The sequence below is a fragment of the Thalassophryne amazonica genome, chromosome 20 (assembly GCF_902500255.1).
Source record: "Thalassophryne amazonica chromosome 20, fThaAma1.1, whole genome shotgun sequence".
Classification (NCBI taxonomy): Eukaryota; Metazoa; Chordata; class Actinopteri; order Batrachoidiformes; family Batrachoididae; genus Thalassophryne; species Thalassophryne amazonica.
In genome coordinates, this window is record NC_047122.1 from 64,201,662 (window position 1) to 64,218,503 (window position 16,842).

The window sequence follows — 16,842 nt, forward strand, 5'->3', positions numbered from 1 at the left end:
ACTTTGATAAATTTTACAAAGATAATACGAAAATGGTCTTTCATCTAAATTTTTTAGAATTTTTTTTAGAATTTTTTAGAATTGTCACAAAACCAGCTGTCAAACCAGCTGGTTTTGCAGTAACCTACATGACAAAAAATCATACAGTGCAAGAACATTATAGCCGCTTCATCTGTCCTTGACCTCCATATTTGGTTGAAGTTAAACACATTATATTTGAATATTTTAGTTATCATTTTAATATGATTTTTAAAGGAGAGTGTCGAGTCCAGCAACACTCACAAGTATTTGAATTCTATAACTGCAGTTCCTCATCTCCAATGTATGCATTGGAGTGCTCAATATAGGAAGCCTTTTTTGAAAAATACATACAGACAGTTTTCTGTATGTTTAATTTCAGACATGATCCGTTAAGCCAATTAAAAACATATTTTAGGGCTGACATAAGAGTTTGAGCTACTGCCTCAAGTGATCATGCACTTGTGTAGATTACCGTGTCATCAGCGTAAAGTTGTATGTCCACATCCTCACAAACATTTGGTAGGTCATTAATGAATAATGAAAATAAATGGGCCCCAAGATAGATCCTTGGGGGACTCCTAGTGCACAATCTAAGTAGGGGAATTTAATACCATTAACCACGGTGGCTTGTTTTCTATTTGATAAAGACTCCAGTTTCATTTCATTTTCAGGACAAAGTGCATCCCTGGAATTAAGGTTTTTAAGGTTTTTATCTTTTCTTGTCTTAAATATCTTATTCTGTGTGTTGTTTGGTGTTTTCTTTTTTCCTTTTTTTGTGGATGTGTTTGATGTGTTGTCAAAAAATGGGTTGTTGTATTTGAGTTCTCAGTTTCCTTTTAGTCAGACCAGAGAAAACATGCAAATTACTTACATGTGTACTTATTTTTGTTTATCAATAAGCATTTTATAAGACAAACAAATTAATAAATGAATATTGCAACAAAGCACCGTATTAGTAGTAGTAGTAGTAGTAGTAGTAGTAGTAGTAGTAGTATTCCAAATAATGAGGCTTGTGTCATGTGTGGGTTTAAAATAACAGATTTGGGCTCCTTCAGGTGGCAGTGTGAACGTTTCCCAGGCGCCCCTTAAACGCAACTGATGTATTTTTGTTTGCAGAAACATCAAGTCCTCGTGGAAGAGTTCTGATGTCAAAGTGAAATATTTAAAGGTACCACGAGGATATTATGGATTGAAGGCACTAAGTGGACCTCCTCGGCTGGGGTGTAACAGGGGAATTCTGCAACTTTAGTAAATAGTTGTGGCATTTAAAAGAAAAGAGAAGCAAAGAGGAAATTAAACAGTTTTTGCGCGCACTCACTGTGCGCCACTTCAGATCCTAAAAAGATCTCCTGCTTTCAAACACAAACCAAACTACGTCACTCATTCTTTTAACGTGAAAATAAATAACAAATATCTGCAGACAGCAGATCTTACCCAGCGCGTGTGCGTTGTGTCCATCGCTCGCGTGGCGTGTCCGTAAGTTTTCCCCGCAGATTGTTGTGGCGCATCGCAGGAGGAGCTCAGCACACTCCGAGTTTTAAGGTTCGGACCGAACAATCCATTCCACAGCGCGTGAACGCAGAATCCGTCACGGGGATGTTTAGTCTCCGGGTCTGGTCAGGTGCGTCCGGAGCTGCGCGCTGCGTCGCGTGCGCTCCGCTGTGCCGAACCACTGCCGTTTCGCGCTCCAGTGCGTCGGTGCGTGTGCGCGCGTGCGTGTGTGTGTGAGATGGTGGTGGTGGGGGGGCGCAGGATGTTATGAGTCCTCACCGTGCGTGTGGAACTTCACGTGTTTTGTGCACAGACCGGATTTCCTCAACTGTGCCAACATCACCATCTGGCACCAAAAAAAAGTGATGAATAAACGGAGTCTGTGCCACAATTTTACAATTTTAGGATACTGAAGCATCATCTGACAGGGAACAATGTTCCAGAATGTTCATCTAATGTGCTGTTTCACATCCGAGCTGATGACAAATGGAGGATTTTTGGAGTTTTTGACTTTTAACGCGCAACAGTGAGGCGTTCGCGGTAACCACGGTGACCAAACGCGCGACACACCCAGTGGCAGACGGAGCCGCTGTAAGCCCGTTCTGTCCCCTCAGCGTCAGTTCCGCACAAACTGCGCAGTTTGGCGAAGGCAAATATACACTTGCGCAATTTTCCGAATAATTGCGAAAATATCTCGTTAAATTGCACACAAGGTGGCGCAAATAAACCTGATCAAGTATCTGCATCACTGAACATGTTTTTTTTTTTCTTCTCCATATACACACTCCGGTCCATAAGTATTTGGACATCGACAATATTTACCATTTTGCCTCTATACACAATATTCATGTACAAATCATCACTTTTACAGCCATCTTTCTTGGGACCAATTAGGGAATGGATACATGAACAATTCTAAGTCACCAAATACGTCTTGGACTTTATTTCCATAAGAAATACAAAGAGTACAATGCTGTGTGGGAAATCAGGAGATATTTGAGGGAAGCCACTAAGACACCCATGACTCAGACTTAAAGGCTTCTGTAGCTGTGATTGGAGAAAATACATTGTGCAAGTTTGTCCATTGCATCACTGCAAACAGCTTCATGGTGCCCAGTTTCTCCAATCACAACCACAGAAGCCTATAACTTGTTCACAGTTGTCACAGGTGTCTTGGTGGCTTCCCTCACTCCTCTCCTTCTTGCACAGTCACTCAGTTTTTTAGGAACTGCCTCCTCCAGACAGATTGGTTAACGTGATGTATTTATTAAAATTGGTGAAAAAAAGATGAAACGTTACACTATGATTTTGTTTCCACACTTTAAATAGTAAACCGGTTGTTTTTCTCAAGAGCTTTTTTCTCCCCATCTGATGCAGACAAAAAAGTGCTTTACAATTATGCCTCATCCATTCACCCACACACTCAGACACCAATGTCAGGGTGCTGCTGAACTGCACACTGGGATCAACTTGGGGATTATTTAACCTGCCAAAAAACTCATTCATTCATATACCTCATTTGCAACATCAATCTGTTTGTCTGTTTCACACATTTTTTTTCTTATTGCACATTTTATTTTGCTTGCACATTTTATTTGCACATTTTTACTGTGAATTACTCAGTGTTTAGTGTATATTTATACATGCCGTACAGACAGAGTGCAGCTCCAACCAAAGTCAAAGTCCTTGTATTCTTGTGGATAACGGCTACTCCAGTTCTGATTCAGATACTGATTCTGATTATTACATTTCTCAAGGGCATGTTTGTGATTTTTCTTTCTGATCTGAAAAACACTCTGGTCACAAGAGCAAAATATTGATAAACCTCTGAAAGTCACAACTACAAACAACAAAGAGGGAGGAGTTATTGCACTGAGGGAATGAACTGGTGAAACATGGCAACAAATGAACAGAAATCAGGGAACAAACTGGTCAAATATGCACAAACAAAATCCTAATGCATGACCATATTAATTCATTTATACATTTTCTGTACCGACTTACTGCAATCAAGGGTCGCAGGGGGTGGAGCCTAAATGTCATAGTACAGCTTTTGTTTTTATGAGTCTGTGGATTGTGAAAATACCTCATTATAGTTCCTCAAATTAAATAATCTCTATATCACCTTCTAGTGGCTAGTTGCATTACCGTTCCTTAATGCTGCGAGAAATGGGTCAAAGAAATTCAGAGTACTCATACAGCACATGTGTACATACAGTCGTTTTTTTTTTATAAAGATAACCTGCATTATTTTATAGAGGGGTGATTCTTAGACTACGGGCACTTTTATGTCCCTTGATCATATTTTATGAAAAAAAAGAAAAAAGGGGAAATTTCACACTTTTATAGTTATCTTTGCAATGAAAGTGTTTTAAGAAATTTGTCCTAGTAGTGTATAATGACTTTTTCACCTTTTTTCAACATCATTATATGCAAATATTGCTGTTTTGTGCTTGTCCCACACCCAGACTTATGATCTTCAATGATAAAAATGAATAGTAAACAAATGTTTTTTCTAATGTTTTAAAATATCTCTGAATAAAATAGCAGTAAAATAATCAAAACATAATTGGGGTATTCAATGTCATACAACTGTTGTGATTTTTTTAAACGAAACGTAGTTGTCCCACACTATTGCCGTAATTTCCACCACAACAATAATGTTCCTTTAAAAAGCTAGTATGAAAGATTGTGTGGGTAGTTTCTATGGAGATAAACAGTAACATCAGAGCACATGTATATAGCGCCAAATCACAACAAACAGTTGCCCCAAGGCGCTTTATATTGTAAGGCAATGGTGTGGTGGAAATTACATTTACAAGGCCAATAGTGCCCGTAGTTAAAGAATCACCCAGAGACTTCTAGAAACATGTCCCAGCATCAATCACATCCACGGGACGGGAACATTTGTGACTGAGCTCAGCTCACCCATCACCCTCTTTGCTGGAGGACTGATTAATTTATATATATATATATATATATATACATAACTTATTTTCACCTGTTATATGGTGAGTAACAGCAAAGCAACTTGTAATCATACTGTAACTGGACAAACAAACATTTATCTGTTTGTCCTGATTTCTGCCTAAATTGGTGTGTGGATGAAGGTCAAGCTCGGTATTACTTTTGTGGGGTTTGTTTCAGCAAAGTTCAAGGTCACTGAGGTCAAAGGTCCTCTGCCAATGTTCACCAAACTTGGCACACATATGGTTTAGAGAAGGTGAAGTGGAAAGTAGTCTCTGGAATTGCCCAGTGTGATGTCCAATTTGCCTAAAAAGGGTCAATCATTGGGGTCAAGGTCATTGGGTCAAAGGTCAAAAAAATTCACTCCTATGTGTACAAAACCTGGCACAAGATCAAGTTTATGTAAGGTCAGTCACTGGGGTCAAGGTCATTAGTGTCAAAAGTCAAAATTTAAGTTTTTCACTCCAGTTTGCACATGTATGGATGTGAGTTTTGCAATTGTTCAGTGAGGACCAGTTTGCCAAAGGTCAATTATTGGAGCCACGGTCATGTCTGTTTGTCTCCTGTCTGTCTGTCTGTCTGTCCCAGGTCCTCTTACTGATTTTTAACAAACTTGGTGTATTAATGAGGATTGACCCTGAAGGAATTTGATTTTAAACCTGATGCCGACGCGTCCTCCTCCTGGTAGTTTTTGGCTTCAGTTCAGTATTGTAACAGTTGTTGTCACAGCCAGATTAACCGTTAACCAGTATGAGTTTCTTGCAAAAATGTAATAAACATTTTGTCCTCCAAACTTGAAAATGTTGCTGTTGTCATCAGGAGCAGATTTAATTCAGCCAAGGTTTGATTTTTTAAAGCAGCAGAGGGAGAAAGAGTTTGTCTTCAAGGTTACCCAGAGTGGAAAACACAATTACTTGACACTCGGAAAATCAAACCATGTTGGGGAGAAAGACCCTAAAGATGATCGTAAAAGAACCTGTGAAATTTCTGAACCTTAATTGGATTTTTTTTTATAGACCAGAGACACACAGTCAACTAAAAAAAGAAAGTCTTCAAAATACTCAATGTCCTGATGTCCGTTGCTGTCAGAGTGTCATCATAGAGGTAATTCATATTCATGTTTCTCATAGTTCACTTTTTGGAACCTTTTTTCAGACTTTTCTCCTGGATTTGTTATTTGCCGTCTTCACACTCCACAGCGTCTGACAAAAAAATGCAAATGGAAGGTTGTTGTTGTGTAAAATCATATTTAATTCATCCGTCCTGAATCAGTCGGCTGTTGTTAACAGCTTCACGTTTTGATGGAAAAATATCAACAAGGTGGAAAAAGAAAAAAGAAAAACCATAAACTCTGAGAGCTGGCTCGCTATGAATAACAGCGATACAGCCATTAACGGATCACCACCTGACAGTGATGAATTATCACACCGCTGTGCTGAGTCAGCAACACGGCTACAAGCGCTGACTCCATCATCTCAGATACCTCCAACCTCCCCCACGAGAGGCGGAGCCACTAGGACAAAAACCTGAGATTATGGTCACATGGTGTCAGCTCAGACGTGGAAATACTGAATGTCCCAGAGATGAAGACTCAAAATCATGTTTTACTCAAATTGTGCCACTCTGCAAGAGGTTACTGATCCCACTGTGCACAAAAACAGCCTGCAAGGATCATCAGCCTCGGCTTCCAACGTGGCTGTAAAAATCTACCAATAAATAATAGACCCTCGATAAAAAATAGACCTCAGATGTTGGACCTGGAATCTGCTTCACACTCTCAAGACCTCCAGTAACCATTAAGACCACCTTAACCTTCCACGTCTTTTCTAGTTCTTCCTTCAGGTCCTGGTTGTTCTCAGTCTTCTTATGGTCTTTCTTTCTGATGTTGTTGTCAGTTGGAATTGGTACATCCACCACCACCATCATGTCTGGTTGGTTGGGCCGCACCTGTATATGTGGAAATTGAAGTCCCACTTACTTTTGTTCTTCTTATCCGCCTTTGGTAGCGTTCCCCGTTTGAACTTTGGAACTTCCACAGGTAACAGGAAGACAGAGGTTGGGAAGAAGAGGAACGGTAGTAGCCCATAAACCAGTATTGATCAGTATGTCTGGTATTTATATTTATATTTTCAAACTGTTTTTTCTTTTTTGCTTTCACTTTTGATACTCTGTGTGCTTCTTACCCTGTGTGCTGCTATACAATGCTACTGGAACCTCAGTTTCCCTGAGGGTGTCTTACCAAGGGATCAGTAAAGTTCGATCTAATCTAATCCCATGGAGTGGTCTCATCTTCCATGACATCGCCTCTTCTTCCTCACCACCTTCTGTTTTGTGCTATTGGAGGGAACTTACTCTGATTTGTCACTGGGAGCCAACTTTTTGAAGTACTCTTGGATGTTACTGAGTAGTCCCCAGCCCCCTACTTTTAAAGAATCATACAGTCTCAGGGTGCTGGACCTTCAGTCGAACCCTCCATGCATTATGAGGAGTTTACATGTCTTGATATCTGTGGCATCTATATCTTCCTTCGGCCGGCTTATTGTTTCCAGCAGAGGATCCTATTTCTAGCACTCAGGTGGGTTCTTCGTACTTGCTTTACTCCACTTGACTCTAGCTGCCCTCCTGGCTTCCTCATCATGGGTCCAGCTAGTCTGTGGGATATCAAGGTCCTTGTAACTGTTCTGTATGTCTTCAAACATGTCTTCAGGGAACTTCACTCCTCCACGTTCCCCCACTTCCCACTGCTGAACCAGTCTTTGCAATGATCTAGATGAGGGGATTCAAGCCTGTATGTATGTATGTACGGATGGATGGATGTATAGATAGATAGATGTTCAGACTGTCAGCACTTACATCCTTGTTCTAGGGTGTAAATTATGAATCAGGTAATCGCGGCTTTGGCCTCGTAGCAGTGACCACCTTATTAATGAGATGCCAACCTTGTGCAAGATCTTGTCATGAGCTGAAGTCACTGGGGCCCATTTCAATATTGATGATACAATCTGTTGATGTCCATCTGCCCTTCAGTTCTCTCCGTTGCTGCTCTGTTGATGTCATAGCTGAAAGATAAAAGAAAGAGAATGAGCTCAGGCTTAACAAATGTAGCATCCTCGCCCAAGTTATCTTTCGTTTAGTTTTAGGAAACATTCACACGGGTGGGTTCAGGTTGTCTGGGCTGGTGAGAATGACTGAGCAATAACAGTGGCCACCAGGACCCAGTGATTAGCAACAAGACTTCATAAATCGCATGCAAACAAGAGACCTACTTTGCATGTGGCTGCCTGAATAAACTCAGGTGTCTCCCTCTGTGCCTGCGTTCCTATAACATTTACTCGTATCTTTCATTGCAGACAGTAAGATCTTAAGGTATTTCATGTTTTGTCTGGCCAGTTTTGTTTTATTTGCTCCTTCCATTCATGCATTTAAGACCTGCACATTCCAAAAACCAAAAAAAGTTGGAACACTAAAGCATTTACCATTTTGTAATCATACCTTCTCACTACACTTCAAAGATGTTTTAGCACTGATTATACCAAATGATGAAGTGATTCAGGTGTTATTTTGTTCCATTCTTCCTGCATGTCTTCAGCTGTGCAACAGTGCAGGATCATTATATTGTTGCTTTTTTCAGTTCAAAACTAACCTCACATGCTCTGTTGAGGAAAGGTCAGTCCTGCAGGAAGACCAGGTGGGTATCCATACCTCCTTTCTCCACAGCTATGCCTTTGTGATGTGGTTCAGAATGTGGTTTTGCATTGTCTTGTTGAAAAAGGCATGACTGCCAAGGGCCTGGCACAACCCCATACCATGATGGATCCTACCTTCTGGACTTGTGGCTGATCATCTGCTGGATGGTCCTTTTTAATCTTTGGTCTGGAGCACACACTGTTTATTTCTTCTGAAAAATATCTAGAATACTCATACATCTCACCACAATACGTGTTTCACTGTGTGTGGTCCAACCCAGATGCATCCAAGTCCAGAGAAGTTGATGCCACTTCTGGACAAGGTTAATACAACCCCTGGCAATTACTTTCACAAATGTCACTCAAAACTTTACTGTACCCAAAAGAGGCCTTATACAACCCCTGGCAAAAATTATGGAATCACTGGCCTCGGAGGATGTTCATTCTGTTGTTTAATTTTGTAGAAAAAAAGCAGATCACAGACATGACACAAAACTAAAGTCATTTCAAATGGCAACTTTCTGGCTTTAAGAAACACTATAAGAAATCAAGAAAAAAAGATTGTGGCAGTCAGTAACGGTTACTTTTTTAGACCAAGCAGAGGAAAAAAATATGGAATCACTCAATTCTGAGGAAAAAATTATGGAATCACCCTGTAAATTTTCATCCCCAAAACTAACACCTGCATCATATCAGATCTGCTCATTAGTCTGCATCTAAAAAGGAGTGAACACACCTTGGAGAGCTGTTGCACCAAGTGGACTGACATGAATCATGGCTCCAACACGAGAGATGTCAATTGAAACAAAGGAGAGGATTATCAAACTCTTAAAAGAGAGTAAATCATCACGCAATGTTGCAAAAGATGTGGTTGTTCACAGTCAGCTGTGTCTAAACTCTGGACCAAATACAAACAACATGGGAAGGTTGTTAAAGGCAAACATACTGGTAGACCATGAAAGACATCAAGGCGTCAAGATCAGAAAACTTAAAGTAATATGTCTCAAAAATCGAAAAATGTACAACAAAACAAATGAGGAACGAATGGGAGGAAACTGGAGTCAACGTCTGTCACCGAACTGTAAGAAAACCGCCTAAAGGAAATGGGATTTACATACAGAAAAGCTAAACGAAAGGCATCATTAACACCTAAACAGAAAAAAACAAGGTTACAATGGGCTAAGGAAAGCAATTGTGGACTGTGGATGACTGGATGAAAGTCATATTCAGTGATGAATCTCGAATCTGCATTGGGCAAGGTGATGATGCTGGAACTTTTGTTTGGTGCCGTTCCAATGAGATTTATAAAGATGACTGCCTGGAGAGAACATGTAAATTTCCACAGTCATTGATGATATGGGGCTGCATGTCAGGTAAAGGCACTGGGGAGATGGCTGTCATTACATCATCAATACATGCACAAGTTTATGTTGATATTTTGGACAATTGAAAGGATGTTTGGGGATGATGAAATCATTTTTCAAGATGATAATGCAACTTGCCATAGAGCAAAAACTGCAAAAACATTCCTTGCAAAAAGACACATAGGGTCAATGTCATGGCATAGGGTCAGTGTCAATGAGCAGATCTGATTTGATGCAGGTTAATTTTGGGGATGAAATTTACAGGGTGATTCCATAATTTTATCCTCAGAATTGAGTGATTCCATATTTTTTTCCTCTGCTTGGTCTAAAAAAGTAACCATTACTGACTGCCACAATCTTTTTTTCTTGATTTCTTATAGTGTTTCTTAAAGCTAGAAAGTTGCCATTTGAAATGACTTTAGTTTTGTGTCATGTCTGTGATCTGCTTTTTTTCTACAAAATTAAACAACAGAATGAACATCCTCCGAGGCCGGTGATTCCATAATTTTTGCCAGGGGTTGTATAAGGCCTCTTTTGGGTACAGTAAAGTTTTGAGTGACATTTGTGAAAGTAATTCCATATCGTCCTGCTTGACAAAGGTTTCTCAAAGTAATCCCTTGACCATGTGGTTATATCAGCTATTGATGAATGACAGTTCTTGATGCACTGCCATCAAAGGGATCAGAGATCACGGGTGTTCTACTTAGGTTTTTTCTCCAGATTCCTTGAACCATTTAATGATATTGTGCACTGCAGGGGTAGAAATATGCAAATCCCTTCAACTCCTTCATTGAGGAACATTGTTTTTAAACATTTCAATCATTTTATCATGTACTTGTTGACAAACTAGAGATCCTCTGCCCACTGTTCCCCCCGAAGACACATTCTTTCGTGGATATTGCTTTTGTACCAAATCATGATTACAATCACTTGCTGACATTACCTGATTTTTTTTTATTTTTTTTATATATAACTTCATTGCCCTTGTTGCAATTTTTTTGGGGGGGGGGGGGGGGGGGGGATTTGTTGCAGGCCTTAAATGCAGGACAGTTGCAGGCAATAATGTTATCATCACATGCATGATGGGAATTAGGAGCAGGTGCGTTTGAGTCCCACATGGCTTGAGAGCTTGTTTGTCAGTTTGTTTCATCTCCAAATGCTTGTTTCAGCAAAACTGTTGCATTAAAGGTATTTAAAGAATTACAGTTCAATCTTTAAAAGCGTCTTAATGCACAAGGGAAATGGTTTTATACAGATTTTTTTTTTAATAATGTGACATTTAAATACAGTCTATAAACATGTTTAGGCGAACGCAGCTTGCAGCAGATTGAACACTGTCGAGAAAATTTTCCTGTTTAAATGATTACTGTCGGTGTTCATTTAGAGTTTGCAGTGCAGCACTGTGACAGCAAAAGAGCACATTCATTAAGTCATTTGCAGCCGTTACACAAGAATGAGCACGTTTACGTGGCACAGTGCAGAACAGCGCAAGTGACAAAGGTCTACACACAAATAGACCTGCAGACAGAAACTGTCAAACATCATAGGCTGGAGATGTTCTATTAGTTTTTCATGGTGATGCCCCTCCAGTGACAAAGAGCACACACCGAGGCAACATTAGGATCTGATAAGAGGATAAAGGCAAAATGCTTGTGTAGGAAAAAAAAAAAGGCAAAATGTCACCATGAAACGGCATTTATTCCCAGATGAGTTTTTGTTTTTTTTCCTTCTTCTGCAGTCGCTGAAATGATCTCCTGCTCCAGCATCCAGCTAATGATCCATAATCATCAACACAATTCAGAAACAGGCCCTTTAGAATAAAATGCATGCATGCCAATCATTTTGTGCTCTGTTTTCTTTTCACAGACCTTCTGTCAGAATGCCATTCCACTTAGAAAAGGAGGCGGGGTCAGGCGTCAATCAAGGCCAGAGCTCGTCGCTGGAAGGAGCTGGAAGAAAGATGCTGAATCCAGCCAAGGCTGAGCTGAGAGAAGAGGGAAAAAAATGCAAAGGAGAACCATGACAGAGTCATCCATATGGATGATCTAATCCCCTGGCATGAAACAAACAAAAAACATAAAAGGATTATCACACTGTTAAGGCTGTAAAAACGAAGCAGAAGCTCTCACTGGCAGAAAAATGCTTTTACTAACTCACACATCATTTCAGACCTATTTGTTGAAATAAATACATTTGTTTCCAACGGATAAAACAAAGTTTGTGTTTTACATTTTTATATCAGCTTTGTCATAAAAATTACTGTGTAAAAAAGACATTTAACAGCGGTTTACATGAATGGCGTCTTTAAAAACACATTGTTGAGGATGTGAGTGCACACTGAGATAAAAGTGCCTGATGGTCCCGTGGAGCCGTCTGTGAGTTTGGCGTTATCTCTGCCAAGCAGATAAACACGTGTTGTTTTTATTTCTATCACGGAAACACGTCACGTCTTTTTTCTGCTCATCTGTAACGGGGAAGAAAACACACTGTGACATTTTTTTCTCTTTTATTAGGTAATGACACCACAGGCAAGAAGACAGAAAGGACTACTGACATTTCTCATGCATGACCTTGACCTTTATCCACACCTCTAGCTGACCTTGTCAAGCCAGTTGTGGAGTGTGTGCCACACGTGGTCCAAACCAGGGTGAAAATCAAATTCCTTGACCCTTGCCAAAATTAATTATATTTTGGGAATTTTCGGGGTGAGTTTGGGACAATTTTTTTTAAGCACTGGGGAAGAGTACAGACTGGCAGGTATGACCTTGACCCCAGTGTTTGACCTTTGGAAAATTTGACCTTGTTAGATTAGATTAGATTTGATAGCTCTTTATTGATCCCTTGGCAAGACTCCCTCAGGGAAATTGAGGTTCCAGCAACATTGTATAGCAGCACACAGGGTAAGAAGCACACAGAGTATCAAACGTGAAAAAAAAAACAATTTGCAAAGATAAATACCAGGCAGATCTAATCAATACTGGCTACTACTGTTCCTCTCCTTCCCGTCCTCTGTCTTCCTGTTGCTCCTCCTCCCCCTGAGTGAGGAGTTGTACAGTCTGATGTCCTGAGGGACAAAGGAGTTTTTCAGTCTGTTGGTCCTGCACTTGGGAAGGAGCAGTGTGTGGCTGAAGAGGCTCGTCTGGCATCATCATTCTTTGGAATGTTGCTCCCCCGAGAACACCATGGTGTAAAAGGACAATTGCTCTTTGTTGGTCCATTCCAGAAATTACTTCTATATGTGTGCCAAGTTTTCTGCAGATCAAAGTGAAAAAAAGCTTAAATCTGGACTGTTGATCCAGCAGTCCCAATGACCTTGACCCCAGTGACTGACCTTTGACAAATTTGACCTCACTTGGACAATTGCAAAACTCACCACCATGTGTGCTGAGTTTGGTGGAAATCAGAGCGAGAAAAAAAAAAAAAAAACACTTCAATTTTGCATTTTTACTCCAGTGATTAACTTTTGTGAATTTGATCTCATCTGGCCATTTCCAGACCCGAACCCAGCCATATGTGTGCCAAACATGGCGCAGATATGGCTTTTGACCTCAAATTCCTTTGACTTGAAGTGCCTTGCCATTTGAAAAAAAAAAATAATAATTTAAGGGCAATTCAGGGGTCAAAGTTGATCCATACGCCAGATTTGTAGGAAATCAGAGTGAAAAACTTAAATTTTAAACCAGAGGGAACAATAACATCTTCAAAACACTACAAAGGTTGAAAAAAAGACATCTGTGCACTCAACACAGAACCATACAAGTGGTATTTAAGGATGGAAATGTTGTGGCATTTACCGGGCCTTCGTAATGACGGCCTTGACGTCTTCGTGCCTTAGAATGATTTGATTTGATTTGAAAAGAAAAGGAGTTTGAATTGGATTTGAGCATCTTCTGATTTAATTTGGGAGGAGGAAAAGGAAATGTCAAAGGAAACAAAGCATCTGCAGCGTTTGAAGAGCAGCGCAGTGTTCTCCTGTCAGCACGTCTTCAAACACGCCACCGACTCAAAACACACGGAATCACACGGCCCTTATCAGACACTGCGGGCAAACAGGAGTTCTGCCAGGATCAAGCAGCATCCGCATGGTCCTCGTGGACCCGTGAGCGCGCACACAACACGCTGATGCAGCAGGAAAAAAAGGAGAAAAACGTTCAATGAAACATTTGGTTTAACAGCTCTTTGTGTTTCAGACTCTTACAGTATGAGGAACCCTCATTTTTAAATATTCAAAACATTTTAAGAAATAAATGCAATAGAAGCAGTGTTATTTAATCAGTATATTTAAGAAAATATCTAGCAAAAACAGGAAAAATTCACTTCAGTTTGATAATCCTCTCCTTTGTTTCAATTGACATCTCTCATGTTGGAGCCATGATTCATGTCAGTCCACTTGGTGCAACAGCTCTCCAAGGTGTGTTCACTCCTTTTTAGATGCAGACTAACGAGCAGATCTGATTTGATGCAGGTGTTAGTTTTGGGGATGAAAATTTACAGGGTGATTCCATAATTTATTCCTCAGAATTGAGTGATTCCATATTTTTTTCCCTCTGCTTGGTCTAAAAAAGTAACTGTTACTGACTGCCACAATTTTTTTTTCTTGATTTCTTATAGTGTTTCTTAAAGCCAGAAAGTTGCCATTTGAAATGACTTAGTTTTGTGTCATGTCTGTGATCTGCTTTTTTTCTCCAAAATTATACAACTGAATGAACATCCTCTGAGGCCGGTGATTCCATAATTATTGCCAGGGGTTGTATTAACATAAAATGTTTTGAAAATATCACAAATGTTTAAAATGAAGTTACAGTACCCACCTGGTAACTCTCACTGCCAGTAGGGTACTGTAACTTAAAATGGAAATTTGTGACAAGTGCAATTATCTGCTCATTTGACACAAAGTCAATCAAGTGGCACCATGGATTCTTGGACGAGACCTTCTACCAAAAGACATCCAGTCAACAGTGGTTAACTCACAACCATTAGACAGGAAACAACAGGACCATCAGTGATTGAGGCACTTTTGATTAAAGATATAATGCAAAATGTACACCAAATGGACTTTTCAGTATTACATTCAAATGTCCACAAAATCTGTAATCTGGATCAGATCCGGATCAAACTTTGTCAGGTGATAGTGAGTGCCAGTCTGCACCTCACTTTCAAATATGAGAGTGATTGAGGCACGTTTGATTAAGATATAATGTAAAATATACATTAAATGGGGTTTTAATGTTAAATTTAAATGGCCACAAAATCTGTAATCTGGATCCAATCCGGATCAAACTTTGTCAGGTGATAGTGAGTGCCAGTGTGCACCTCATTTTCAAATATGAGAGTGATTGGGGCACATTTGATTAAGATATAATGTAAAATATACATTAAATGGGGTTTTCAGTGTTAAATTTAAATGGCCACAAAATTTGTAATCTGGATCAGATCAGGATCAAACTTTGTCAGTCGATAAAGGATACCATATTCTCAAATATAAAAGATTTTTTTTTTTTTGACAGAGTTATGAATTTCTAAAAAAAAAAAAAAAAAAAAAAAAAAATCAATATTAAAGGATATTAAGGGATTTTTCTAATTCTTTCCTGATCTTGACCTTTGACCTTGAAAATTTAATCAGTTCTTGCCTTTCAGGATATGAATCCTCTGATAAAATTTCATAATGATTTTTGAAGAATTGTGGGTTCCAGGCTGTTCACAAACAAATAAAAACAGGAGTGAGAAAGCATAACCTCAACCTAACTTCACTGGTGGAGGTTATGATGTTTTACTCTCTTCTTCATATTTGGGAGAAGAACAATTTATCCAATAGAACGATGGAAATACGCAAAAGATGTCACGTGACACAGTGTGAGTGGAGATGATCAGAATGTGTGTCGTGGATTCTGGTTCCAAAAGTCAAATGGAGATGGTCCATAAAGCCTGTGGAGGCCCCGAGAGCCACAGATCCTAGTTTAAAAAAACACAAAACAAACCTGATCCTCTTATCTACACAGAGAAGGAACTCTCATCACAAAGTCAAACTAGCCATCCACATCAGCAAGCACGTTCACGGCTCAGTCACACGGACGACACCGGCGATAAATCCAATGTGCCCATACGGAGCAGATTTTCTACTTCGACTCAGATGAGACTGATTCCTCTGAAAACCAGTCAGATGGTCTCATTCTTCTTTGGGCATTTACATGGAGAATGTGGACGGCAGCTATTGGAACTGGGGGTCAGTTTGTTTGTTTGTTGTTCACTAAAACATTTATGTTTTTAGTCACATATCTGTTTACTGGTTTCTTTATTTTCTGCCCAGTTTGCCTCCTTGTCTCTTAGTGAGGTGACTCAAAAACTGTTAAACCAGTTTCCATGTAGCTCAAAGTTGGGACACTTTGCTTTAACATTGAAAAATAAGATATTTTTCTACATATGATAAGTAAAACATTTACATTATTATTACAATATTATTATTTTTTTCCTTGTAGCCTATGTTGATTTTTGGTTTTGGTTTATTAGTTGTCCAGGCTGCTTTCTAGGCCATCCCGAGGACTGTCTTGGTTCATGTTCATTTTGTAATCACTTTGAGTAATTTCCAATCGTTTTATCTCCATGCCGTTTAATGGTGTTTACAAGTAGTGCTCTTATTTTGAAGATGACCACTTCCCCCCAACACAACCACCACCCCATTGGATTTGACTTCCACGTTGTTGACCTTCATGTTTGCATGTTCACGCACTTCTGAATCTCGTTAATTTGTGTCCTTTATAGACTCAGTGAAAACATTGCCGAGTTGCCAGATTTAGGTTCTGCCCTGCACTTTAGTCTTTTAGGTCTCCATGTTTTCTGTCTACATGTTACTGACCTTTATATAATTTTGGACCTCTGTTTTTGCCTCCTGTTTTGTGATGAAGTTGCAGTAATTTTGGATGCCCGGTTATGCCTGCTCTAAGGTCCTCAGCCTTTGAGTTTGAGAGACACACGGGAAGAGTTTATGAAGTCCTGAGGTCACTGGACAGAATTGTTTTTTGATGGTCAAACCTGCATGTTAAGATGGATAGGGTGTTTTTTGGGGAGGGGGTCGGCTCTAGAAGGAGCTCAGTAGTGTTTTGTTTCCTTCTTAAGCTACAGTGGAGTTTTTATAAATCTGTTACATAAACATCACAACATGCAGCCGTAAAAATGTATGAAATCTACAAAAGACTCTGATGCTTTGAAAAAGAAACTTCAAAAATCAGCTGGACAAAAATACCAGAGTAAGTGCCGAACTGTAGGAAGGAAATGATCTGCTGAGGGGTTTTGATGAGTGTGAATCACCGAGGAGC

The 16,842-nt window shown here is 39.7% G+C and overlaps 1 protein-coding gene across 2 annotated transcripts in view; it reads right to left on the reverse strand.

The window, feature by feature from the left end:
• The window catches only part of kcng2 (potassium voltage-gated channel, subfamily G, member 2), a 131,155-nt gene extending 129,469 nt beyond the window's left edge, over positions 1 to 1,686 (reverse strand). For both annotated transcript variants that reach the window (XR_004558050.1, XM_034160532.1), the window contains exon 1: positions 1,456 to 1,686. The gene's annotated coding sequence lies outside the window, so the exon portion shown is untranslated. The remainder of the gene's footprint in view (positions 1 to 1,455) is intronic.
• Positions 1,687 to 16,842: the final 15,156 nt, after the last annotated feature.